Source organism: Epinephelus lanceolatus, chromosome 7, assembly GCF_041903045.1.
Source record: "Epinephelus lanceolatus isolate andai-2023 chromosome 7, ASM4190304v1, whole genome shotgun sequence".
Taxonomy (NCBI): domain Eukaryota; kingdom Metazoa; phylum Chordata; class Actinopteri; order Perciformes; family Serranidae; genus Epinephelus; species Epinephelus lanceolatus.
Window position 1 is genome coordinate 44,505,293 of NC_135740.1, and position 26,838 is coordinate 44,532,130.

Sequence of the window (26,838 nt, forward strand, 5' to 3'; positions counted from 1 at the left end):
CTTGCGTTTTTTTTACCTGCAAAACGCTCTCTGTGTGTTCGGGGCCTAACACTGGCTCATTCACAGTAATGCTGCTTAATGTGTGTTGTCCTAATGAATTAATGCCCTAAATGACATGAAAGAAAACTGAGCTGTCAGCTACAACCAGCCATAGAGTGAGCTCTTGATTCTCAGTGGAATCAGCAGGATAAGTATACTTTTACCATCACAGGGAGTTATCAGCTTTACATGCAAATATCACTTCATGGACCTTTGTCTTGTATCTCTGTGTGGAAACACATAATGTGAGCTAATTCTGTGTGATTCCTCCTCAGAGTGGACGAGGAAAGCTCAGACGTTCCCAGTGGTCAGTGTGCCCAACATGAGCCACACCTGGACTCCATATTTATGGTCTGTACATGTACTACAACTACTTTTACATCTGTTCTGTTCACAATCATCTCTGTGCTGCACTTTTCAGATGAGTGGATTGTCAGTCTGTAAATTAAAGATGTAATATGGTATGATATGGTTCGACCATTTTAATGTGATTGTTTCATTCATTTAATATTACAACCAAATCAACAGAAAATTTGTTGGTATTGTATGTCTCTGCAAACCACAGATGTGTTAAATTTCATTATTCTGTAGCAAATGCGTTGAAACTTTATGTTTCAACAAAGCTGTGGTTAACGTGAGGTTTAGGCACAGAAACCACTTGGTTATAGTTTAGGTAAATCATAATGTAGTTCTTGGGGCACAATCCCCACTAAACTGCAGCAATGTCTTGTTAAAAAAACAAATGTTGTTCATGCCACTATCCTGACATGAAATGCAGCGGTTTCTCCATGAAAAACACCTTCTCTTTGTGCCACTATCCCCCGCTGGGAAAACAGTGATGGGTCACTTGAAAACATTATTTAATGACAAAAATCCATTTGAAAGACAGCAGCGAGTTGCTACAAATCGCCCATGTTTGGTGTCTAAAAAGCCACTGGAAATTCAGCAAGGGGTCGCTACAAAAAACCCAGGTTTAGTGCCAAAAAAGCAGCTGGAAATTCAGTGACGGGGTGCTACATAACACCCACTGTAAGTGCCTAAAAAGCAGCTGGAAATTCAGTCAAGGCTTTCTTTAAATACTCACTGTTGGTGCCTAAAGAGCAGCTGGAAATACAACAACAGTTTACCACAAAATGCCTATGTTTGGTGGCTAAAAAGCTGCTGAAAATTCAGTAACAACTATAAACCACCCAAGTTTGGTGTCCAAAAAGATGCTGGAAATTTAGCAATGACTCCAAAATCACAAACGTTTTGTTGCAGCTCTGCAGCTTGGCTGGCATCTCGCCGAGATGTCACGTCAGGCAGCATTCCCTCCACCTCCTGATGACAAAGTCAGCTCATATACTACATCACTTTAGAAACATTAATATATTACATATGAAATATGCAAATATAATGTATTTGTGGTTTGCAGAAAGGTAATATGTCAACATTTTCTACTGGTGACTGGACTGAATATTCTGTTCCAGGTGCTGGAGGAGAACATTGTCACTTATGTGAAAACTGAGCTGAAGAAAATCCAGAGGGCTCTGAGTTCAGATCATCCGGAATGCTCAGAGAGTCAGGAGGAAGAGGAGGTGTTGGACAGTAAGGCTGAAGCACTGAGGAGGAGCAGCAGAAAGGCATTTCTGAAGATAACACTAGACTTCCTCAGGAGAATGAAACAGGAGGAGCTTGCTGACTGTCTGCTGAGCAGTAAGAGGATTTCTCTGAAGATTTAACATGTTGGATAAATGGAACATTTACTACAGTCTCAAGAGAATAGTCAGTGTGCATAGGCCGATTTGAACAGGTGGGTTTTGAGATTGGATTTGAAGGATGTCATGCTGTCAGATGTGTGGTGGTAGGGAGTTCCAGAGCCTGGGGGCAGTGCAGCTGAAAGTCGTGGCACCCATGGTGCTGAGGCGTGAGGTGGGGATGGTCAGGAGACCAGCAGGGGAAGAGCGCAGGGAGCGGGAGGGGGTGTACTCCTGAAGGAGGCCAGAGAGGTAAGTGGGGGCTAGGTTGTGGAGGGCTTTGAAAGTGAGCAAAAAGTTTTTGTAATCAATCCGGTACTGAACAGGGAGCCAGTGTAGTTGGATGAGAATGGGGGTCATGTGGTTGGATGATTTGGTGATGATCCGGGCAGCCAAATTTTTTAATGATTCGAAGCCTATTGATGAGTTTGGTGGGAAGGCCAGAGTACTGCATTATAATAGTCAATACAAGATGTAACAAAGGCATGGACCAGGACTTTAGTGCTGGACTGGGACAGTGATGGGCGGAGTCTGGAAATGTTGCGGAGGTGGAGGAATGCGGTCTGGGTAATATTTTTTATGTGTGGTTCAAATGAAAGAGTGCTGTCCAGAGTGACACCGAGGCTCTTGACGTGGCTGGAGAAGGGGACAGGGAAGTTATCAGTGATGATGTGAGGGACATGGGTGCTTTGGTTTTTGGGCCAGGGTGTTTTTTGAACTGATGAGCAGGGCCTCGGTTTTGCTTCCATTGAGCCTCAGGAAGTTCCTGCTCATCCAACTCCTGATGTCCTGAAGGCAGGTGGTGAGGGAGGTGGGAGGAAGGGCAGTGGAGGGTTTGGTGGAGATGTAGAACTGTGAGTCGTATGCGTAGTAGTGGAAATGAACACCATGGTGACAGAGGATTGTGCCCAGGGGAATGAGGTAGATGATGAATAAAAGTGGACCCAATACTGACCCCTGGGGGACACCCAGTGAAACAACAGAGCACCTTGACCTGTGGTTCCTCATCTGGACAAACTGTTGTCTGTCATGCAGTCTCTTAGTATGGAGTCAGGCTTACACAAGCCTCCAGAACAGCTTTAATGCTCCCTGCCAAGTCTGTGGAATTCTACTGGAGAGATGAACACAATTTCTCCAAAGATATTCCCTCATTTATACACCGACCAGCCACAACATTAAAACCACTGACAGATGAGTGAATAACATTGATCCTCTTTGTAGGATTCAATGTTCTGCTGAGAAACCTTGGGTCCTGGCATTCATAACGATGCCACTTGGCATGCCTAACCCACCAAAACACTGTTGCAAATCAAGTACACCACTGTCAAGGCAGTGGCACTCCCCGATGGCAATAGCCCCCTCAGCAGAAAGTGCGCCACTCTGCATGACAAAACTGCTCAGGAACGGCTGGATGGATGCAACAAAGAGCTCAAGGCCTCAATGTGGCCCCTGTTCCCCAGATTCCACTGCCACTGGGTAGTGCCATTACCGTGAGGAGGTTTCTTTGCTCTGCAACAGTGTTTGGGTACATGGTAAATGTCAAGTGGCATCCCCATGAATGCCAGGACCCAAGGTTTCCCAGCAGGACATTGCACTGTACGAGATGATCAATGTTATTCAGTTAACCTGTCAGTGGCTGAGACATCAAGATAGATTTGACTACAGCAGATAGAAAGAAACACAAACAAAGCTTGAAATAACAATAGGACAAAATACATCAGAGACAATCACAGACATCACTAAATAAATTTGAAGATATATTTTATATGTATATTATATTTCTTCAAATTGTCCCCCATCTGTTTAATCATATACTCATTCTTTTTGGGGAATGAAATGTTGAAATATATAATTTATAAATTGTTCATTGAACTTATTTGATGTGTGTTCATGCAGGATATGCTGTTGCAGTTTGTCAACATAAACTTAAATCTAACCTGAAAAAGAAGTTCCAGTGTGTGTTTGAGGGGATCGCTAAAGCAGGAAACCCAACGCTTCTGAATCAGATCTACACAGAGCTCTACATCACAGAGGGAGGGACTGCAGAGGTCAATGATGAACATGAGGTCAGACAGATTGAAACAGCATCCAGGAAACCAGACAGACCAGAAACAACAATCAGACAACAAGATATCTTTAAAGCCTCACCTGGAAGAGATGAACCAATCAGAACAGTGATGACAAAGGGAGTGGCTGGCATTGGGAAAACAGTCTTAACACAGAAGTTCACTCTAGACTGGGCTGAAGACAAAGCCAACCAGGACATACAGTTGACATTTCCATTCACCTTCAGAGAGCTGAATGTGCTGAAAGAGAAAAAGTACAGCTTGGTGGAACTTGTGCATGACTTCTTCACTGAAACCAAAGAAGCAGGAATCTGCAGGTTTGAAGAGTTCCAGGTTGTGTTCATCTTTGATGGTCTGGATGAGTGTCGACTTCCTCTGGACTTCCACAACAATGAGATCCTGACTGATGTTACAGAGTCCACCTCAGTGGATGTGCTGCTGACAAACCTCATCAGGGGGAAACTGCTTCCCTCTGCTCGCCTCTGGATAACCACACGGCCTGCAGCAGCCAATCAGATCCCTCCTCAGTGTGTTGACATGGTGACAGAGGTCAGAGGGTTCACTGATCCACAGAAGGAAGAGTACTTCAGGAAGAAATTCAGAGATGAGGAACAGGCCAGCAAAATCGTTTCCCACATCAAGACATCCAGAAGCCTCCACATCATGTGCCACATCCCAGTCTTCTGCTGGATCACTGCTACAGTTCTGGAGGATGTGATGAAGACCAGAGAGGGAAGAGAGCTGCCCAAGACCCTCACTGAGATGTACATCTACTACTTGGTGGTTCAGTCTAAACTGAAGAACATCAAGTACGATGGAGGATCTGAGACAGATCCACACTGGAGTCCAGACAGCAGGAAGATGATTGAGTCTCTGGGAAAACTGGCTTTTGATCAGCTGCAGAAAGGCAACCTGATCTTCTATGAGTCAGACCTGACAGAGTGTGGCATTGATATCAGAGCAGCCTCAGTGTACTCAGGAGTGTTCACACAGATCTTTAAAGAGGAGAGAGGACTGTACCAGGACAAGGTGTTCTGCTTTGTCCATTTGAGCGTTCAGGAGTTTCTGGCTGCTCTTCATGTCCATCTGAACTTCATCAACTCTGGAGTCAATCTGATGGCAGAAGAACAAACAACCTCCCAGAAGTCTGAATCAAGACAAGATGAATCTGCAGAGACACAGTTCTACCAAAGTGCTGTGGACAAGGCCTTAGAGAGTCCAAATGGACACCTGGACTTGTTTCTCCGTTTCCTTCTGGGTCTTTCACTGCAGACCAATCAGACTTTACTACAAGGCCTGCTGAGACTTAAAGTAAGTAGCTCACAGACCAGTCAGGGTACAGTCCACTACATCAAGAAGAAGTTTGAGGGAAGTCTCTCTGCAGAAAAAAGCATCAATCTGTTCCACTGTCTGAATGAACTGAATGATCGTTCTCTGGTGAAGCAGATCCAACAGTACCTGAGATCAGGAAGTCTTTCCACAGATGATCTCTCTCCTGCTCAATGGTCAGCTCTGGTCTTCATCTTACTGTCATCAGAGGAAAATCTGGATGTGTTTGACCTGAAGAAATACTCTGCTTCAGAGGAGGCTCTGCTGAGGCTGCTGCCTGTGGTCAAAGCCTCCAACACAGCTCTGTAAGTAAAAAGGTAGAGGGCTATTTACACTTCTAATTACACTGTCTTTTCAAGAGGGTAGATTTCGAGAGGAAGATTGATAACTTCTTTCATTCTTCACTTATTGTCTTTTTAGACTGAGTGGCTGTAACCTCTCAGAGAGAAGTTGTGAAGCTCTGTCCATGGTTCTCAGCTCCCAGTCCTCTAGTCTGAGAAAGTTGGACCTGAGTGACAACAACCTGCAGGACTCAGGGGTGAAGATACTGTCTGCTGGACTGAAGAGTCCACACTGTACACTGGAAACTCTCAGGTGACCCTTTGAATAGCTTTCCATGAAAACATTCTCATTGTAATTGTAATTGTAATTGTAATTCTGCCTCTGCCTTTGAAGCTTGAAATGCCAGAGAAATTTTGAGAGTCAGAACCTGAGTCATGAACTGTGTAACTGTGCAGATCTAGACACATCCAGCCGGTTATCCAACAAACATTTTTCTGTAAACTCATACAGTTTCTTTTTAATTTTAGAGCAGTTACTCTGCTGGTCTGAGGGTGATTTTGGTAAATACGTACTCATCATGCTGATATAACAGTGCACTCCAGCTCTTATGTGGTTAACCGTCATTTATTTCTTATTTTCAAACAATCCTTTGGAGGATTATTGTAGCTGAATGAGGGAACAGGAGTGGTTGAAAATAGTTTTTATATTTATTTTCACAACATACTACTCTTATGTGCCACACTGGTTTGGATTCCTGCGCTGTAGATGACTGTGAGCATCTGAAGTGGTGTAATTTACCTTTGTGATGTGTTGAAGGTTTGATGTTCGTCCAAACTAGTGAGAGTCTGTAACGTGCAACTCTTTATCTAATCAGCTCCATCCATTATCTTCCACCTATCCAGGACCTGTTGCAGAGGTAGTAGGCTAAGCAAGGCATTCCAAACTTCACTTTCCTCAACAACATTTTCCAGCTTCTCCATTCTCGAGCGTTTCCAGATCAGATGAGATATAACACCCTCCAGTGTGTTCACTGGGTTTGCCTAAGGGCCCCTTATCAGTTGGATGTGCCAGGAAAACCTTTAACGGGAGGTGCCCAGAAAGCATCCTGACCAGATGCCCGAACCCCCTCAACTGGCCCCTTTTGATGCTGATTCAAAAGGGGAGCAGCAGCTGTAGTCCAAGCTCCTTCTGGATGTCTTAGCCCCTTACCCTATCTGTAAAGCTGAGACCAGCTACTACAGAGGAAACTCATTTTGGCTGCATGTATCCATGAACTCATGCTTTCGGTCACTACCCAAAGCTCATGACCACAGGCTAGAAGGGCTAGAGGAAGGCTAGAAGACAATCTACCATTTTCTGGCAGAGAGCCATGGTCTCAGTCTTGGAGGTGCTGACTTTCATCCTGACTGCTTCACACTCTTCTGCAAATGTGTGTTGGAGATCACGGTCTGATGAAGCCATCAGAACCACATAATCTGCAAAGAGCAGGACACAATTTGGAGGTCCCTCAACTGCACACTGTCCTCCATTCCTCAAGATCCTGTCCATGAATATCACAAACAGAATCAGCGACAAGGGATGACCCCCATTGAAAATGTGTTTGAGTTTGTGCCGAGCATACAGACACAACTCTCACTTTGGTTATACAAGGACTGGATGGCTCAAAGCAACAGTCCTGGTACCCCACACTCCTGCAGTGCCCCCCACAGGACTCCCTGAGGGGACACTGTTGTAAACCTTCTTCAAGTCCACAAAGCACATAAAGACTGGATGGGCAAATTACCATGACCCCTCTAGCAGCTCTGCAAGGATTAAGAGCTGGTCAATTTTAATGGCCAGGACAGAAATCATATTTTCACTCTTGAAACTTAAGTTTGGCGGTTGTTTAGAGCTTCCTTCCTGCAGGGTTATTTCCAGATACGTAATTGGAGTTTACCTTCCTTTACCTTAGTCCCATTTAAAAAAGAAAAAGAAAAATGGGAACCACTACCCCAGTCTACCATTCCACAGGCACTGTCCCCACCCCTGTCACAACACTGAAGAGGTGCGTCAGCAAATACAGCCCAACAATGTCCAGACCCTAAAGCATTTTAGGGTGTATGGCATTCACACCTGGCACCTTGTCATTGAGGAACATTATGCCTAACTCTGAGACATCTGCCAAGGATATAGATAAGGCTGTCACGCCCTGAAAAATAGGAGCTCGGGAAAGCATTTGTACCACTGTGGCATCACTGTGGTGTTTTGAGCATGCCTGCTGCATGTCTACATTGAAAACAATTCATTTTAGGGCGCAAAAAATGCAGCATGTGTATGGCCCCATAGGTTACCATCACAACAGGCACCAATGACCTTCTGACCACAACTCCGAACGACAGCCTCCACAGTGGAGGTTTTGAACATGACCCACTCAGATTTTATGTACCCAACCATAATAAAAGCCTTACAGATGTAGGTCATTTGAATTATGAGGTAGTGGAAGTATTAGATTCAAAGATTTTATATTGGTGATGACACTAATAGATACAGTACCTTTTAGCCCTTACACTACCTTCAGATGATGCAACGTGTGTTGTTTTGTGTATCTGTAGGCTGTCAGACTGTCTGATCACAGAGAAAGGCTGTGTTTCTCTGGCCTCAGCTTTAAAGTCCAACCCCTCCCATCTGAGAGAGCTGGACCTGAGCTACAATCATCCAGGAGACTCAGGAGTCAAGCTGTTGTCTGCTGGACGGGAGGATCCACAATGGAGACTGGAAACGATCAGGTATGAAAAGGCCTGCGGCAGCCAAAGACAATTAGTTTGATAGAGGAGGTAGAAACGTATTTCCTATAACACTGTCAGGAAATAAGATCAAAAGGAGAGCAATAGAGTTGAGAAAATGGATTGTTTGCACTCAACCTAAGTAGGATATAACTTGCTATTACATTTGGAAATTTGGACGACAGTCAGGTTTAGCCTTCATGGCTCCATCTCACTTTGTTAACGTGACAACACCCAGTTTAGCTGGGGCTTTTTAGTTTACTGAGGTTGATTGATTTGTTAATCAACCCATCATTCTAACAGAGTGACTCAACCACCTCACTTTGGTGAATTTTGCTTGCTGGCCAACAGTCCAGTCCCATGCATCGGCTTGTTGAGATACTTTCCATGTTATGTTTATGTAAATATGTATGGCACCTAGGCCATATAACAGCAGGGAAAACCCCAAATATCTCTGGTAGAGCTAACATACAGCTTCTCGAAACTAATCTTGCTGTAAGCAAGATTAGTTTCGAGAAGCTACAGGCTAGGCTTGTGTCTGCTTCTTACATAACCACAATCAAAACTTGGATACTCTTTGCAGTGACCTAGCCTGACCTCAAACATTGTTTTGTGGCTAATTTGATTGGTAGAAGTTGACGAAGTAATAGGTTCGGGAAGAGTCTGCCAGCCTTGACGTGCGTTTGTGTGTACCACAGCAGGGACAGCTTATAAGCATTCATTCTAAATAGGCAACCAGTGTTGATTTAGTTTACCAAAACTATGATGAAAATTAATCATCAATGACTTTTGTTCCATGATGAAAACAAGACGATGATGACCTAAAAATATATCTTGATAATAAAATCTATCGTCTAAGACAAAATCTATGTTTCATTTTCGTTGAGATGAGATGTGATGAAAATGTTCGTGGTGGACGATCAGACATTGTAACCAGAGATCAGCCGTGCTTGCAATTATCTTCAAATGCTGCATGAGTGACAGGCTGGTAAACTCCAGTAAGTAGTCTGCACCAGGATGTTTTAGTAGCCCACAGGAACATTTAGAGTGGAGCTTTAATTCAGCAGTAAATAATCAGCCGTGTGTGTCTGACTGTGGATGGTGGAGCTGCTGAATGGATTTGTGGAGTTTGTTAGTTGCAGTGGTGGCTGTTAGCAGCTAGCTCCGCTCGCAGACTTCACAGCTTCACCCCGCAGGACTCCACTCAGTCCGGACTGGAGAAGGTTTCTGGGTTGATGGTGTTTGACAGGCAGGTAGGAGGCTCAGTTATCTGTGAGTGTAGCTGTGTTGTAAGTAAACAGTCTGAACTCAGATCAGTTTTCTCTGACAGAGATGAAAGTTTAGTTTGAATCACCAACTCTGTGAGAGGACACCAGTTTAAACCTCCAGACTAACATGTTGCACATGAAGAAACAAGTTATGTTTCTGCTTCTTAACAGTCACATGGATAAGTCAGAGTTTACAATGAACCTGGGGACAAATCCTAGTTGTCTCACATTAGTAATTTGTTGAGAGCATAAATAGAGAGATGTTGAGCTTTTCAAATGATGATCAGTAAATGTGTGCTCGTGAATCAGCCCTTAAACCTGTCAAACACTGCTGGAGACATGACAGTTTGGAACTGTGCACAAATTATTTGTAGATGTAGGAAAAAAAAATGTCTAAATTGAATTTTTATACAACCTGTCAGATTGATTCTAATTTCTGATACATGAGTTAACCCTCACTGGATTAGTTTGAAGATAAAAAATGAATGAACTAAAAGTATGAAGGATAAAAATGACTAAAATGTGACTAAAAGTATTTTCATCTCAAGACTGAGACTAAATCTAAAATAGCTGCCAAAATTAACACTTTATTCAAACCTCCAATGCAACAATGGCAAAACTGTTGCCCTGCAGAACATCCTTCATCTTTTCTGGATTGATATTGTGCAGCTCTGATGTCATGTCCATGTTTCCATACTGAAAGAGAATGTGCTGCTCTGACCCCCTCCTCCTTTCAGGGTGGAGCCTGGTGGAGTCCAGTGGTTGAGACCAGGTCTGAGGAAGTGTAAGTGTGTTTTGAATTTGATTCATGAAAATCAGCCATCTTCAAACTGTGACATCACTCAATCAGATCTCTGATGTCATAGATACAATAATAACGGCAGCTGCGTCTCGCTCTTTCCATCAGACTCCTGTGAGCTCACACTCGACACAAACACAGTGAACAGAAAGATCAAACTATCTGACAACAACAGGATGGTGACACATGTGAAAGAGGAGCAGCTGTATCCTGATCATCCAGACAGATTTGACTACTGGCCTCAGCTGCTGTGCAGAGACGGTCTGACTGGTCGCTGTTACTGGGAGGTGGAGTGGAGTGGAGAGGTGGATGTATCAGTGAGTTACAGAGGAATCAGACGGAGAGGAGCCAGAGAAGACTGTGTGTTTGGATGGAATGATCAGTCCTGGAGTCTGTTCTGCTCAGATGTTGGTTACTCTGTCTGGCACAACAACAGCAGAACACCCATCACTACTAACTCCTCCACATCCTCCTCGTCTTCTTCCTCCTCCTCCTCCTCTGCCTCTGGTAGAGTAGCAGTGTATGTAGACTGTCCTGCTGGCACTCTGTCTTTCTACAGAGTCTCCTCTGACACACTGATCCACCTCCACACCTTCAACACCACATTCACTGAACCTCTGTATCCAGGGTTTAGGTTCTGGTTTGGTTGGTCCGGTTCCTCAGTGTCTCTGTGTTCTCTGCAGGAGGGAGTGCCTCATCCTGTAAGGCCCCGTGTCCACCAAAGCGTTTTTTCCCCAGCCGAAAATGCCAGCTGCTCCTCAGAAAACGCCCAGCTAGGAGCTTTTAAAGTGCTTTGGGGGTACAGTGTTTTTTTACTTGAGACACTTTGGTTGCGTCTGGTTGCTGTACTGCGAAATATCCGCTAAAGTAAACATGTCAGCACAAGGGAGAGTTTTTCCTTTGGATGAGTGGAAGGGTGAAGCATGCAGGGAGAGAGGATGAACCTACTGGTCTGTGTGGGCTCATTAGAGGAAACACAATATACGTATACAGTATATTATCAGATTTCTCCTCTATTGTTCAGCACTTAACCAGCGTATCCTCATACAACGGGTCGTACGATGATGAACTGGTGCCCCATCAATGACATTATGTACTTACTGTAAAGTTAAGAAGGTTAGGTTTGGGGAAAATCAAAGACAACAAGATAGAGGATCAGCATTGTTCCACTGAAGTTAAGGTTTTTGGCTCAGAATATGAGAAAAGGATAACGGCCTTTTTACCATCTTTACCAAGAGTGTCTCTCCGTTAGTTTGGTGCTACAGTATTTACACTGAATCATTCAGCATAACGTTTGCCAACCTTTGTTATCTCTGCCATTACAGATAAGTTAATGAAGCTAAGCTCCAGAAGTTAACGTTAGCTTAACTAGAGCCCTTTGGACAACAGCTAACAATGATGTACCATCACCAAAGTACAAAACTAGAACAAAATAGGCTAATGAACTCCCAGCAAACAAGGTGACATGATGAACAACGCAGCTAGGAGCTAACGTTAGGCTAACTTTAGCTAACGTTAGCTAGAGATGTTAAAGATAACTTTATATTTCTTTCCAGCAAAGTGACAATATGTTGCCTCAAACACAATGTTGACTTACCTTAGAACAGATGTAGACATCATTGTTAATCTTATTCACGTTGAGTTGATGTTGTGGTCTAACGTTACCGCACAACTTTATCCAAAGGAGACACTTTTCTTGGTTGAGATGTGGTTTAAAGTGTAAAAAATACACCTGGTCGCCCAGCCTCTCAGGATACCTTGTGTCAGAGTTGCATGTACCCCATGCACACCGTTTGACCATTTTTAGACTTCAAATCTCAGAAAAAGCTCATAAAACCGAACAAACTGACTTTCTGTAATGCATTTCAATGGACGTCCAGGCAGAGAATGTCCGAGTGTATGGGAATGGCTATACGCACTGTGATTGGCTCATCGCGTTTGAGGGCGGGGCTTAGCCATAGGTCAATTTGTCACATGATCACAGCCTTCAAAAATGATGTGGGTTATACAGATTATTGCCTGATCATTACGTCTGACCCATAGACATATATACATAGACGCCGCATTGACTGCCGCTGCCTATCAGAGCCAACGTCCTCGCCGGCCGCCATCTTGGATGGGTCTCGCTTCGCCTCCACAGTGCATTCACTTCTACTGAGGAAGGAGCTGTATGCACGGGTAAAGTAGAATAACTCACTGAATTTGTAACTGATTTTCACACGGTTTGGTTTGTTACAAATGGCACACATGTACTTTCTGCAGATAGCAATAGCATGTTATTTAGGTCACAACAGTTCTTTTATTCACCTCAACCCCAGAGTGGGATATATATATATATATATATATATATACATACGCAGTATTTACATACTGTATAAACATACTGTATAAACACAATATACACAATACAAAACATAGTATAGCATATTATGTATAGCACACCTTTGTGCACATATTCACTTTTCCACCAGCTGTGCTGCAAATATCCCCTGCTGCTCATCCTTCTGTATCTTTTTTCAAATTATCTTGACCACAGTCCCATTTTCATAGTTATAATACCAATACCAAAATTAATTTCAGTGTTTATGTAAATACTAATATTTGTTTTTTTTACTACTTTTGAGGGATCACAGCAGTCAGTGTAATAAGAATAAGAAGAACTTTATTAATCCCCGAAAAGAAAATTTCAAAGAGGTCTGTAAGATCATCTATTTAACAAAGAATTATTAAGTCTGATGGCTGTGGGTATAAAAGAGAGTGAGTGTGTGTGAGAAATAAACTCAATCAACAATCAAGCTTTTTCTTTATTAAAATATATTAATAAATTTATTAATATGCTATACTATGTTTTGCATTGTGTATATTGTGTGTATATTGTGTTTATACAGTATATACAGTATAGCCTATATATATATATATATATATATATATATATATATATATATATATATATATATATGTGTGTGTGTGTGTGTGTGTCTATCTATCTATCTATCGCACTCTGGGGTTGAGGTGAATAGAAGAACTGTGTTGTGACCTAAATAACATGCTGTTGCTATCTGCAGAAAGTATTAAAGCATGAAATCCCGTATTTTTAATGTACGAAAGCATCCTGTATCATAACTACATGTGTGCCATTTGTAACAAACCAAACCTCGTGAAAATCAGTTGAAAATTCAGTGAGTTATTCTATTTTACTTGTGCATACAGCTCCTTCCTCAATAGAAGTGAATGCACTGTGGAGGCGAAGCGAGACCCATCCAAGATGGTGGCCGGCGAGGACGCGCTCAGGCACTCGATGCGGCGTCTATGTATATATGTCTATGGTCTGACCTGTACAAATTGTGGTGCATTTCTTTTCGTAGGAAAACATATGAACAATAGCCTACATGAGAACAGCCTGAAGATGTGACAGTTTGTCTTTGCGGTATTTGTTCCTCCTCCACTGTGACTGAATGTCTGAAGTGACAGTGATGAGCACGGTGTTTTTATGCAAAGTTAAACATTTTTCCATCGGCGCTCAGAAAAAGAAAACACCCAGCCAACAGCGCTCAGTGCAGAATTCATGCTAATAAAATAGAAGCAGTGGGGTTTCTGTGAAGTGCTGTAAAGGTTAGTTGATTCAAAACACACGTTAAACATGACTTAATAGAGACAATTTCAAGTACACAAACAAACAAAAATCAGCTTCACTATAACTCGCAGCATTCACAAACAAACACTTGTCTTTATCTGGACACATTTTCCCCACAAATACAACATGCTAACGTTATTAGCACAAGCCTATGGCATTTTACATTGTATAAATTAGCCTTGCGGTTAGCAGAGATTTCCTCTGCTTCAGCCTATATGAAGCCGGGAACAACAGCAACATTTAACAAAGGTGAAGTTACAAAATTCGGCTCCACCACAGCTCACAGGATTCATTGACAAAACAACTGTCTTATACTAAACATGTTTTCCAAACAAATACAACATGCTAACATTATTAGCACAAGCCTATGGCATTTTACATTGTATAAATTAGCTTAGTGACTAGCAGAGATTTCCTCTACTCGTATGAAGTCAAGTAAAGTTTCTTTAAATTAAATTCCCAAATTCGCTCATATAGTACAAGACAGAGTAATCAGCTCCACCCTCCTTTTTACAAAATGAAACATTGGGGGTATGCCTTCAGATATCATGGTGTACAAATTTGGAACACCACAGCACATGTTGTCAAGAGCCCTTTATGCTTAGAAAATTTTACAAGGAAATTATCATTACATTCAATTCATGATGTCTTATTATTTCTTGACTTATACATATATTTTTACACCATTTTTTTCTTTTTTCTTTGCACTGTGCTCCCTGTATTTCTTGGTTTATATTGTATTATTTTTCCTGTTGTTATTTATCTTTTGTTGTATTTTTCTGTATAATCCCTTTTTTTGGGTCATTGTCTGTTTTCTCCTTCAGTTGAGCAGAGGTCTGTTTGTATAAGCCTCCTTAACCTCTCCTGAAACATTTCTTATTTTTCCTATTTCACTATTTGGACTTTATATACCATTATAAAACAATTAAATAAATAAATAAATACAAAGTGCATGAGTGTGGACGTTGGGATCAGACCAAACTATCTGTAACTCTTTCACATGCAACACATTTATGTCTCAATGAGTCGAATGTTTCCATGTAGTGCTACTTGATACTTGTACTCCACTACATTTCAAAGGTTTATGTTGCACTGCACTACATTTATCTGACAGCTTTAGATACTACAAATTAAAGTGTCTGCACAGCCACACAGGTGTTTTCTATTATTAGGCTCATTAGATTTTGAGTCAGGTGAAATCTGGGTGGAGATGTGCTTGAAATTATGGGATGACATCATTTATCTGCACTAAGGATGGTAAGAGATAATTTGCCTCGCCCCAACAGGTACAACCAGATCGACAAAGCCAGAGTGGTAATTAAAAACTCTCTCAGGTCAGTTTCTGTTGTCTTTATGAATGTGTTTACTCAGTTTTTATTTTTACAGTCTATGGTTTGTAGCCAGGAAGTTAAACTCTGCACAGCAACGGCTGCAAAGGTTTCATCAGTTCCACACTACTCTTCATATACAAGAAGACAAGGTGACAGACGGCTGTCAGGGGTCCTCTAAACTATCTGCTCTGAACAACAGAATTCAAAACTTTGATTTATTTTTAACTTTTCTTTTTCTTTAAATCAAAGTTTGTGAGTTTGTTACACGATGACATGAGATGATGAATTTGCTTGGTTTGAATCAAAGCAACTTTGTACAGGTTCTGTTGACAATAACATTTGATCCTGTGAACGCAGCTCAGATTCAGTCCAACCAGTCAGACCACATACATTAGTCACGTGAGGCCACAGAAACAAACAAACACACACACACACACACACACACACTAATGAAGGATACGATGCAGCATCACTTCACTTCGTCTGATAAAAGTTGAAGTTGCAGCGAAGCATTAGGGTTCTTTTTTTTACACAGAGCTGCTGAGGACAGAAGAGAGCTGCAACCTGATGAAGTCCATGGTGAGAAATTCAGTAAGTAGAGCTTTGATGGATTGAAATGACATCATTGATTGTTGTGGTTGGAGAAACAGCTGAATTGATGTTGACCGTGTGATTGTTTAAAGAGTAACTAAACCCTAAAACCATTTTTTTTCAGGTGATAATCATTGTTTCTGGTTATATAGTAGTGTTACTGACTGATCCTGCTCAACATCTTGACAGTTTAGTGCAAACTGTTGAAAATCTACATTTTATTTTAAAAATGTGGTATGGAGTTCCCTCTATAGCTTGAAACCTGGTTACTACATTTGAATTTACATTACATTACATTGGAGGCAAATGATTCTTTTTCGAGGCGAATGACGTCACTAACTGTCCACGCTAAAGCCTGCCCTCCTCCCTTTACTCCTCCCCTTACTATAAAACCATTCTGTCCAGAGAGAGCCGAGCCTCGGGGGTATATGTGTGGGCTGCGAGGGAGGGAGGGGTGGATGGATGCGGTGGGGTGGGCTGCTGCGCGGTGAACCCAGGCTCCCAGAGAGGGAGAAATAGAACCAAGGAGGATAAAATAAGTCAAAGTGTGGAGTAGGGGACCGGCTGAACTCTGGCCGCCTTCCCTTCTGCCCGTGTGACACAGTTAGGGGCGGTTTTCCAAGCCACCATCGGCACAATGAAAATAAGTTGAAGTGTGGAGGAAGCCCTCTCCTCTCTCCCCGCAGCGAGGAACAATCTTCACTCCGCCCCCTTCCTCAGCCTGTCTCCCCCCCCCCCCACCCCCACCCCCCTGTGTTCAATGACTGTGTTCAGCCCAAATGCATGAAATATTTAGTTTTTTTTGGGGGGGGGCTTTCCAGCTATATAGGAATATAGGTATATATCTAAGTTTTTTGGAGCTGTGCACGCTGCTGTTTTTCAACATTTCTACTGAGCCATGGAACACAGTCACGTGTGTATTAGTATTGAGGTGAATGAGCCGTCCAAAAGCTTGATATGTTTCCTGTAGTCAGAATTCTGTGTGTTGGTCATGTGACTGAGAGGAATAATGATAAATAATGTGTGATCTCTCCCAGCAGGTTGTTGTGTTTGTGTGAAGGTGTGGACTCTGCTATGGATCAGTGTGAGGAACCAGAGGAGGGAGTCCGTCCCTCTAAAACCACTCCATGTGGGGACCATGACAACCGGACCGAAGCTCAGAGGTGAGATGAGGATCTCTAACTGTCCATGACTCTTCTTCATGTCAGAGCTCAGCACTCAGATTATTCACCGTCATTACTCACACTGCAAGTTCTGTGTGTGTTGTTTTATAGCCCAGAGCATCTGCACATACCAGACTCTCCTAGACCTGGACTTGAACCTGGAACTGAACCCAGACCAGAACCTGAAGCTAAACCTGAACCTGAATCTAAACCTGGACCCAAGCCTGTAACTGGACCTGAACCTGAAGCCAAATCTGAACCTGAACGTGAACCTGAATCTGGGCCTGGACCTGGACCTGAATCTGAACCGGAACCGGAACCGGAACAGGAACCTGAGCTTGAACCTGAACCTGAACCAGATCCCAGCTCTGTGTCCATGCAGAACAATGGGTCCATGGGGATTCCTCTTGTTTTTGATGTTGAAAGGTAAAAACTGAAGACATTTGTTGTTTGTATGTGTTAAAAGATTGAACATATTTTCACCAACACTGGAACAAAGTGTTGACCCCAGCTGCTCACGTGAAAAATGATAAATAGTTGTCTGATTCAGGATTTAGTTTGTTGTGATTTTTTTGTGTACCTGCATACAGAAAAAATTAAATGCTCTTCTTCCCGGCCCACAGCAATCCAACAAGAAAGGATAAAAATACATAAATACAAAAAATCCCTTAAAAACGAGAAAACTAAAAAACAGAAGCTGTTAGCAGCACATTACATCAAAGTGCATTATAGAGAAAGTGAATGTCTCAGTTTGATGCATGTCAGCGGGTGACCGGCACTGATGGATGGGGTTTGCGGCCCAGTGGGGAACTGAGAACGCCGGTGGGGGGGCACAGTGTAGTGATGATCCTGACTGCTTGCTGATAAAAGCTATTAAGCATTCTGCTTGATTTGGCCCAGGTGCTCCTGCACCTCCTCCTGGATGGCAGGAGGGAAATCACACTGTGGGAAGGGTGGTGGAGATCCCTGATGATGCTGGAGGATCTGCAAATGCAACATTAATGGTAAATCTCCAGTTTGATGGCGAGAGGAGCATCAATAATCTTGCTTGCTGTCTTTGATAGTTAGTCAGCGCATGCATTAGCGTTGTGATTAACTAGCAGTAGCTTTGTAAAAAAGTCATAAACTGACAATTTTATCAAGTTTTTAAGCCAGTTGTTCAGCCACACATTATTGCAGCACTAACCTATTCACGAATCATTCAGAGATTTCTGATCATTCATGGATTTGTTTCAAGCGGACTGCTGATAGCCTGCATCTCACTTGCATAGCTGGGTTTGCTTTAGCCTGGCAGCTGAGCTAGCTGATAACTTTAACAACTGTGTGTGAACAGCAAGCACTCTCAGCTGAAAGATGACATCAGCTGGCTGAAAATGGAGCTTAGGAAAATGGATGTGCCAACCCTGGGTTTCTCCACTGTTGGCACTATGATGTCACTTTCAAAAGCTTTGGTGACATTAAATTCAATTATGTCTGTCGACTCCACATCTGGCTTGGCTTATTTTCATTCTCGTATTTTTTTTAACCTGTCTTAGTATATTTTGGCTTGTTTTTATTAGGTGTCTGTGCCTGTGACAGCCATGGCTGGAGTCATTATGTTTTCAGGTTGTCAGCCTGTCCATCTCTGCTGTACTCGTGAATGTGACATCTCAAGAACACCTTGTGGGAATTTCTTCAAATTTGGCACAAACATACACTTGAATTCAACAATGAACTAAATAGGTTTTTGTGGTCAAAGGTCAAGGTCAGTCAGTACGTTTAAATGCACAGTCAAGTCCAGCTATGGTTGTAGTTTGAGTAGGCCATTTAATTGGACTACTGTCCTTGTCCCAATATACAAGCACGGGACTCTGCTACAGTAGGTGGTGATATGCCCCCCTTCAGCTTGTTAGTATTGGATCTTTTTCCCGTTAAGGTATTACATCACAGACCAAACAATCGACAAACAAATTAGCTACAGTTAGCTAGTGGCTAACTGGTGAAACATGAACATGAACTTTGTCTTCTCGTCAGTCCAAAGGTGCACAGCTCTGGATGTAGATTTCTCCATGTTGTTACCGGCGTCTTCTTCTCTTAGACATTTAATGCTATTGGACTTCCGGGTCAAAGCCCGGGGCGGAAACTGTGGAGCATGCTCAGAGTGCCTCAGCCAGTTTGGGTCTGATTGACTGTAGGCAGAGGGAATTCAACTGCCAATCACATTATCTGGGTGTGTTAGTCCAACTTTAGAAATTCCATTTAGCACAATTTCAGGCAGACTAACATGTTTACACATGTTTGTGTTGGACTAACACAATAAATACATTTTCTCTGACTTTCTGACTGCGACCTTGCATCCATCTCATTCTTGTGAACGTGATATCCCAAGAGCACCTTGAGAGAATTTCTTCAAATTGGTGCAAACATCCACTTTGAGTCAAGAATGTACTTATCAGAATTTGGTGGTTTAAGGACAAGGTCACTGTGACCCCATCTGTCTCCTGAATGCAATATCTCAAGAACACCTTGAGGGAATTTTTTCCTTAAATTTGGCACAAACATCCACTTGGATTCAAGATCTTCAAAATACCTTGACATCATAGTGCATACTGAACTACTGATTCTCAGTGGGTTCAGCAGGACTAATAAACCTTTACCACTACATGGAAACATCTGACATTGCTGTTCACATTCAAATATCACTTCATGGACCTTTACCTTGTCTTTGTCTCTGTGTGGACACACATAATATGAGCTCATTCTATATGGTTCCTTCACAGTGTGGACGAGGAGAGCTCAGACGTTCCCGGCGGTCAGTCTGCCCAGCAGCATCAGACACACCTGGACTCCATATTTATGGTCTGTACATGTGCAACAACTACATTTACATCTCTGCACTGTACTTTTTAGATCAGTGGATTGTCAATCTGTCAATCATGGATCTGATGTTTGGTTCCATGATTGCAGTTTCATTGTGTCATAATATTCTGTTCCAGATGTTGGAGGAGAACATTGTCACATTTGTGAAGAACGAGCTAAAGTTGTTCCAGAAAGTTCTGAGTTCAGACTTCTCAAAATGCTTAGAGAGTGAGAGGGAGGATGAGGAGGTGTTGGACAGTGAGGATGAAGAGCAGAGGAGGAGCAGCAGAGAGGCATTTCTGAAGATCACACTGCACCTCCTCAGAAGAATGAAGCAGGAGGAGCTGGCTGACTGTCTGCAGAGCAGTACGAGGATTTATTTAAAGATTTAACTGGATAAATGGGACATTTACTAATGTTTCAATGAACAATGTTTTATTTACATGATAAGTTATTCATTATCTTGTTTGTTGTGTGTTCTTTCAGAAAGTCGCCCTGGAGTTTGTCAACGTAAACTCAAATCTAACCTAAAGAAGAAGTTCCGGTGTGTGTTTGAGGGGATCGCTAAAGCAGGAAACCCAACTCCTCTGAATCAGATCTTCACAGAGCTCTACATCACAGAGGGAGGGACTGCAGAGGTCAATGATGAACATGAGGTCAGACAGATTGAAACAGCATTCAGGAAACCAGACAGACCAGAATCAACAATCAGACAAGAAGACATCTTTAAAGCCTCACCTGGAAGAGATGAACCAATCAGAACAGTGATGACAAAGGGAGTGGCTGGCATTGGGAAGACAGTCTTAACACAGAAGTTCACTCTGGACTGGGCTGAAGACAAAGCCAACCAGGACATACAGTTGACATTTCCATTCACCTTCAGAGAGCTGAATGTGCTGAAAGAGAAAAAGTACAGCTTGGTGGAACTTGTCCATGACTTCTTCACTGAAACCAAAGAAGCAGGAATCTGCAGGTTTGAAGAGTTCCAGGTTGTGTTCATCTTTGATGGTCTGGATGAGTGTCGACTTCCTCTGGACTTCCACAACAATGAGATCCTGACTGATGTTACAGAGTCCACCTCAGTGGATGTGCTGCTGACAAACCTCATCAGGGGGAAACTGCTTCCCTCTGCTCGCCTCTGGATAACCACACGGCCTGCAGCAGCCAATCAGATCCCTCCTGAGTATGTTGACATGGTGACAGAGGTCAGAGGGTTCACTGACCCACAGAAGGAGGAGTACTTCAGGAAGAGATTCAGAGATGAGGAACAGGCCAGCAAAATCGTTTCCCACATCAAGACATCCAGAAGCCTCCACATCATGTGCCACATCCCAGTCTTCTGCTGGATCACTGCTACAGTTCTGGAGAATGTGATGAAGACCAGAGAGGGAAGAGAGCTGCCCAAGACCCTCACTGAGATGTACATCTACTTTCTGGTGGTTCAGACCAAACTGAAGAACATCAAGTTTGATGGAGGATCTGAGACAGATCATCACTGGAGTCCAGACAGCAGGAAGATGATTGAGTCTCTGGGAAAACTGGCTTTTGAGCAGCTGCAGAAAGGCAACCTGATCTTCTACGAGTCAGACCTGACAGAGTGTGGCATCGATATCAGAGCAGCCTCAGTGTACTCAGGAGTGTTCACACAGATCTTTAAAGAGGAGAGAGGACTGTACCAAGACAAGGTGTTCTGCTTCGTCCATCTGAGTGTTCAGGAGTTTCTGGCTGCTCTTCATGTCCATCTGACCTTCATCAACTCTGGAGTCAATCTGATGGCAGAAGTACAAATACCGCCCTGGTTATCTAAATTATTTAAAGATAAAAAGAATCTAAAATATGTACACCGCAGTGCTGTGGACAAGGCCTTACAGAGTCCAAACGGACACTTGGACTTGTTCCTCCGCTTCCTCCTGGGTCTTTCACTGCAGACCAACCAGAATCTTCTACACGGCCTGCAGACACAGACAGGAAGTAGCCCACAGACCAGTCAGGAAACAGTCCAGTACATCAAGAAGAAGATTGACGAGGGTCTGTCTCCAGAGAAAAGCATCAATCTGTTCCACTGTCTGAATGAACTGAATGACTGTTCTTTAGTGGAGCAGATCCAACAGTTCTTGAGATCAGGAAGTCTTTCCACAGATGAACTCTCTCCTGCTCAATGGTCAGCTCTGGTCTTCATCTTACTGTCATCAGAGGAAGATCTGGATGTGTTTGACCTGAAGAAATACTCTGCTTCAGAGGACGCTCTTCTGAGGCTGCTGCCTGTGGTCAAAGCCTCCAACAACGCTCTGTAAGTACTGAGACAGCTGGCGTTACAGGTATAGATAGAGGTATAGGTATAGACAGAGGTATAGATAGGTGTAGGTATAGTTGGGTATAGCTAGAGTTATAGGTATAGATGGTTATAGATATAAGTATAGGTACAGATGGGTATAGATAGAGGTATAGGTATAGAAATAGGAATAGCTATAGATGGGTATAGATAGAGGTATAGGTATAGATAGGTATTGGTATAGATGGGTATGGAAGTGGTATAGAGGCATAGGTATAGCTAGAGTTATAGGTATAGATGGTTATTGATTTAGGTATAGGTATAGATAGGTATTGGTATAGATGGGTATGGATAGAGGTATAGACGCATAGGTATAGCTAGAGTTATAGGTATAGATGGGCATAGATAAATGTATAGGTATAGAAAGAGGAATAGCTATAGATGGGTATAGATAGACGTATAGATAGGTATAGACAGAGATATAGGTATAGATAGGTATAAATAGAGGTATAGGTATAGATATGGTATGGGTATAGATATGTCTAGATAGAGGTATAGGTATAGATAGGTATAAAAAGAGTTATAGGTATAGACAGAGATATAGGTATGGATAGGTATAAATAGAGGTATAGGTATAGATATGGTATGGGTATAGATGTGTCTAGATAGATGTATAGGTATAGATAGGTATAAAAAGAGTTATAGGTATAGATAGGTATAGATAGAGGTATACATCAATCAGACAAAACATTCAAACCACTGACAGGTGAAGTGAATAACTTTGATTATTTTGGTTCAGTGCATTGTTCTGCTGAGAAACCTTTGGTCCTGGCATTCATGTGGATACCACCTGACATGTTCCACCCACTCAAACACTGATGCAGACCAAAGGTTTTCCAGCAGAACAATGCTTTGGCTGATCGGTGTAAGTATAAATAGGTATAGATAGAGATATAGGTATAGATAGGTATAGATAGAGGTATAGGTATAGATAGAGGTACAGGTATAGATAGAGGTATACTTACCTGAAGCAAGTTTGATTTACTCATCTGACTCATCTACTCATCATCAATGAAAATAAAGCACAGATTTCAAATTAGTTTTTATTATCCAGATCTATGTTTAGCTCGTCATCGTCGTCGTTATAGTTTTAGTCAACAAAATTAACACTGGATACTGAATCCTCGTTGAGAAAGAGTTTTTACACTTGTTGCAGGGACATCTCAGTCAGCAATCCCAAAAAAAATAAAAAAGGTAATTCATTGGGACTTCACATCCTCAGATGGTGGAAGCCAACAACAGAACAAGTACGATGCCTTGCTTGTGTCACCTTTAAAACGTCATTATCTTTTAAAGAGAAAAATAAATGACTTTCTTCACTGTCTCTTTAGATTGAGTGGCTGTAACCTCTCAGAGAGAAGCTGTGAAGCTCTGTCTTCAGTTCTCAAATTGCAGTCCTCCAGTCTGAGAGAGCTGGACCTGAGTGACAACAACCTGCAGGACTTGGGAGTGAGGCTTCTGTCTGGTGGACTGAAGAGTCCTCATTGTACACTGGAAACTCTCAGGTCAGAATTCATCAGTATGTTCAACTAATGACCACCTAAATCCTGGTTTACATTAAAAGTGCAGTGTGTAAGGTTTAGGGTGATTTAGTGGCATCTAGTGGTGAAGATTGCAGATTGCAACCAGCTCTAATTGCTCAAAATTCCTTCAATGTTCATTGTTTAAGAGGTTTTCACTAGGAGCTGAAGCTCTAAATCACCTTGACCGTCTCTTACAAAATGCACATGTCGAAAAAAAGACTCTTCTATTAAGTTTTGGAGACAGGGCAATCTCTCTCTCTCTTAACCTTGGGAGCTATGGCAATGGAGCCAGCTAGGCACCCTCATCTGGACAGCTGTACTTCCTACGAAAGAACTGGGAAACCAAAGGTGCAGTGCGTTCATAACAAGGAGCCTCTTTTAGGCCTTCTGCTGACCTGACTGTTACCTTAAGCATAACTGCCACCCATTTTCTTTACTGACCAAGGTTGGAGGTTGCAACACCACAAAAGTCCTTTACAGTTGTGACTGCAAAAAAATCAGTAACAATGTTAATGCAACCCCACTCCCAGTCCCTTCAAATTATGTCACGTGTTGGTTTGTGTGTTTGCAGGCTGTCAGGCTGTCTGATCACAGAGGAAGGCTGTGCCTCTCTGGCCTCAGCTTTAAAGTCCAACCCCTCCCATCTGAGAGAGCTGGACCTGAGCTACAATCATCCAGGAGACTCAGGAGTCAAGCTGCTGTCTGCTGGACGGGAGGATCCACACTGGAGACTGGAAACTCTCAGGTCAGAAATTTATATCGAGTGTCAATGTCGTACTGATAACATTATGTCCTGAAGAAGTGGAAATAATGAGCTGTAGTCGTCGGCCAATAAGAAGAAGAGCTACCGAGCTTAAAGACAATCAGTAGATGAATAATTAGTTCTATATGAGGACATTTGTAGAGACTAAATAAACTGTGCATGAGAGCGATGTCATCTCCAGGTTACCATGCTGACAGAGGATGTGTTGCTCTGACCCCCCTCCTCCTTTCAGGGTGGAGCCTGGTGGAGTCCAGTGGTTGAGACCAGGCCTGAGGAAGTGTAAGTGAGTTTTGAATTTGATTCACGAAAACAAAGCAGCACACATTCAACCATCTTCAAACTGTGACATCACTCAATCAGATCTCTGATGTCATAGATACAATAATAACGGCAGCTGTGTCTCATTCTCTCCATCAGACTCCCGTGAACTCACGCTCGACACAAACACAGTGAACAGAGGGATCGAACTGTCGGACAACAACACAAAGATGACACACGTGGAAGAGGAGCAGCCGTATCCTGATCATCCAGACAGATTTGACTACTGGCCTCAGCTGCTGTGTAGAGACGGTCTGACTGGTCGCTGTTACTGGGAGGTGGAGTGGAGTGGAGAGGTGGATGTATCAGTGAGTTACAGAGGAATCAGACGGAGAGGAGCCAGAGAAGACTGTGTGTTTGGAGAGTATGATCAGTCCTGGAGTCTGAGATGCTCTGATGGTTGTACCTCCGTCTGGCACAATGACAGAGAAACATCCCTCACCACATCCTCCTCCTCTGCCTCTGGTAGAGGTATGTGGACTGTCCTGCTGGCACTTTGTCTTTCTACAGAGTCTCCTCTGACACACTGATCCACCTCCCCACCTTCAACACCACATTCACTGAACCTCTGTATCCGGGGTTTCGGCTCTGGTCCGGGTTCAGCCTCATGTCTCACAGGTCTGGTTCCTCAGTGTCTCTGTGTTCTCTGTAGGATGGAGAGTCTTCTGTTAAAGAAACGTTCCCACTGCTGACCAGATAGTTCAGCCTGTACAGTGTCACACACAGCTGATGTTAAACATGTGGATGTTGAAATTCAGGTGACTGAGCGTGCACAGGAGCTGGTACTTGATGCGTTTATGGGCAAGGAGGTTGTTGAAAATGCAGTTAAGTTTCTCGGTTGGCAGGGAGGCTTGAAAGAAGATGGAGGCAAGGGTGATGCTGAGAAATCAAGGGATGTCCTGGGTTGCAACCATATGGTGGTGATGATGGTGAGACAGTGCTCCTGAAAAGGTGATCAAATATTTTGGGGCTCCCTTTGTCACCTTAAAGAGGCAACAGATAGCATCTTTTCCTAAATATATCATTCTGAAAATAATGTGGGTTGCACAGGGTAGTGGCCACAGTAAAATCAGACTATCAGCGTTTACATAGGTTACTTATCTTTAGTTTTGCAATAAGCTTTTGCCACCGGTGCCGAAATTTCGCGGAAAAAATCTGCTTTATGGCAGGAAACGTGTCATGTATTGTAAAATTGGTCGGTCAGCCAATCAGGCACTGGAGCTGGTCCTTATGAGGAGTTGGGCATGAGATAGTTGAGTCACGAGCACAATGGCAGACGGACAAAGTTTGGAGACAAGTGAAAAACAGCCTAGCAAAAGAAAAGGAGCTCCTCTGTTTGAGGAGGCAAAGAAGAGCAAAAAGGAGAGTGATAAAAGAAGAGGAAAAACAAGAGTAAACCTCAGTCAGGTGTTCAAGAGATGGAGGGAGCTCCGTGACCAAAGAGGCTTCAAAACCCATGTCCAGCTAGCTTTCTTTCTAATGGATCAGTAAGTAACACGGCTAAATGTTAGCTAGACCAGAGAGGACTGTACTGTACTGGCTGCTAGTTCATTCCTAGCTGGCCAGCATCACAAATCGCCGCAACCAGGGAGCGGGTAGCGAGTGTTGGTCGGCTGACATCCTGGTTGCCATTCTACGGCAGCCCTCGGACAGTGATACCCCCCTCCCTTCCTTCTGTTCTCTTCTCACGGAGGCAGCTATCCACGGACATCGCCCAGCTAAGTTACGCCCAGCTAAGTGAACACTGGACTTTGTTTCCCATTCAATTTGAGCTCCAACCGGCCGCATGGTTTCCATACGGTAGCGTTTATTCTAGAATGGGGACTGTTTACATGTGCATATTGGTATAATTCCACTGTGTCTACTGTTGTTTGTACTGATACTGTACATATTGGTATCATTTACTGTGAGCTGTTTGTACTGGTACTGTGCATTCTGCTATAATTATTTGCATTACTATTTGTTTTTATTTCAGATAAATCTGATAATTGTTGCTTGGTCTCTTTACTCATTTATTTAGTAGAGTGTCCACACACCTTCTCATTCTACATATACATAGAGGTA

At 42.9% G+C, this 26,838-nt stretch overlaps 1 pseudogene across 1 annotated transcript; it reads left to right on the forward strand.

The window, feature by feature from the left end:
* On the forward strand, positions 1-26,838 carry LOC117261462 (uncharacterized; annotated as a pseudogene). The gene is made up of 16 exons (XR_013491862.1): positions 1-390; positions 1,509-1,734; positions 3,672-5,764; positions 8,044-8,217; positions 10,220-10,266; positions 10,390-11,142; positions 15,831-15,837; positions 16,875-17,000; positions 17,112-17,426; positions 19,760-19,838; positions 19,976-20,204; positions 20,325-22,128; positions 23,502-23,675; positions 24,265-24,438; positions 24,689-24,735; positions 24,874-26,838. The product of XR_013491862.1 is annotated as an uncharacterized LOC117261462 (transcript).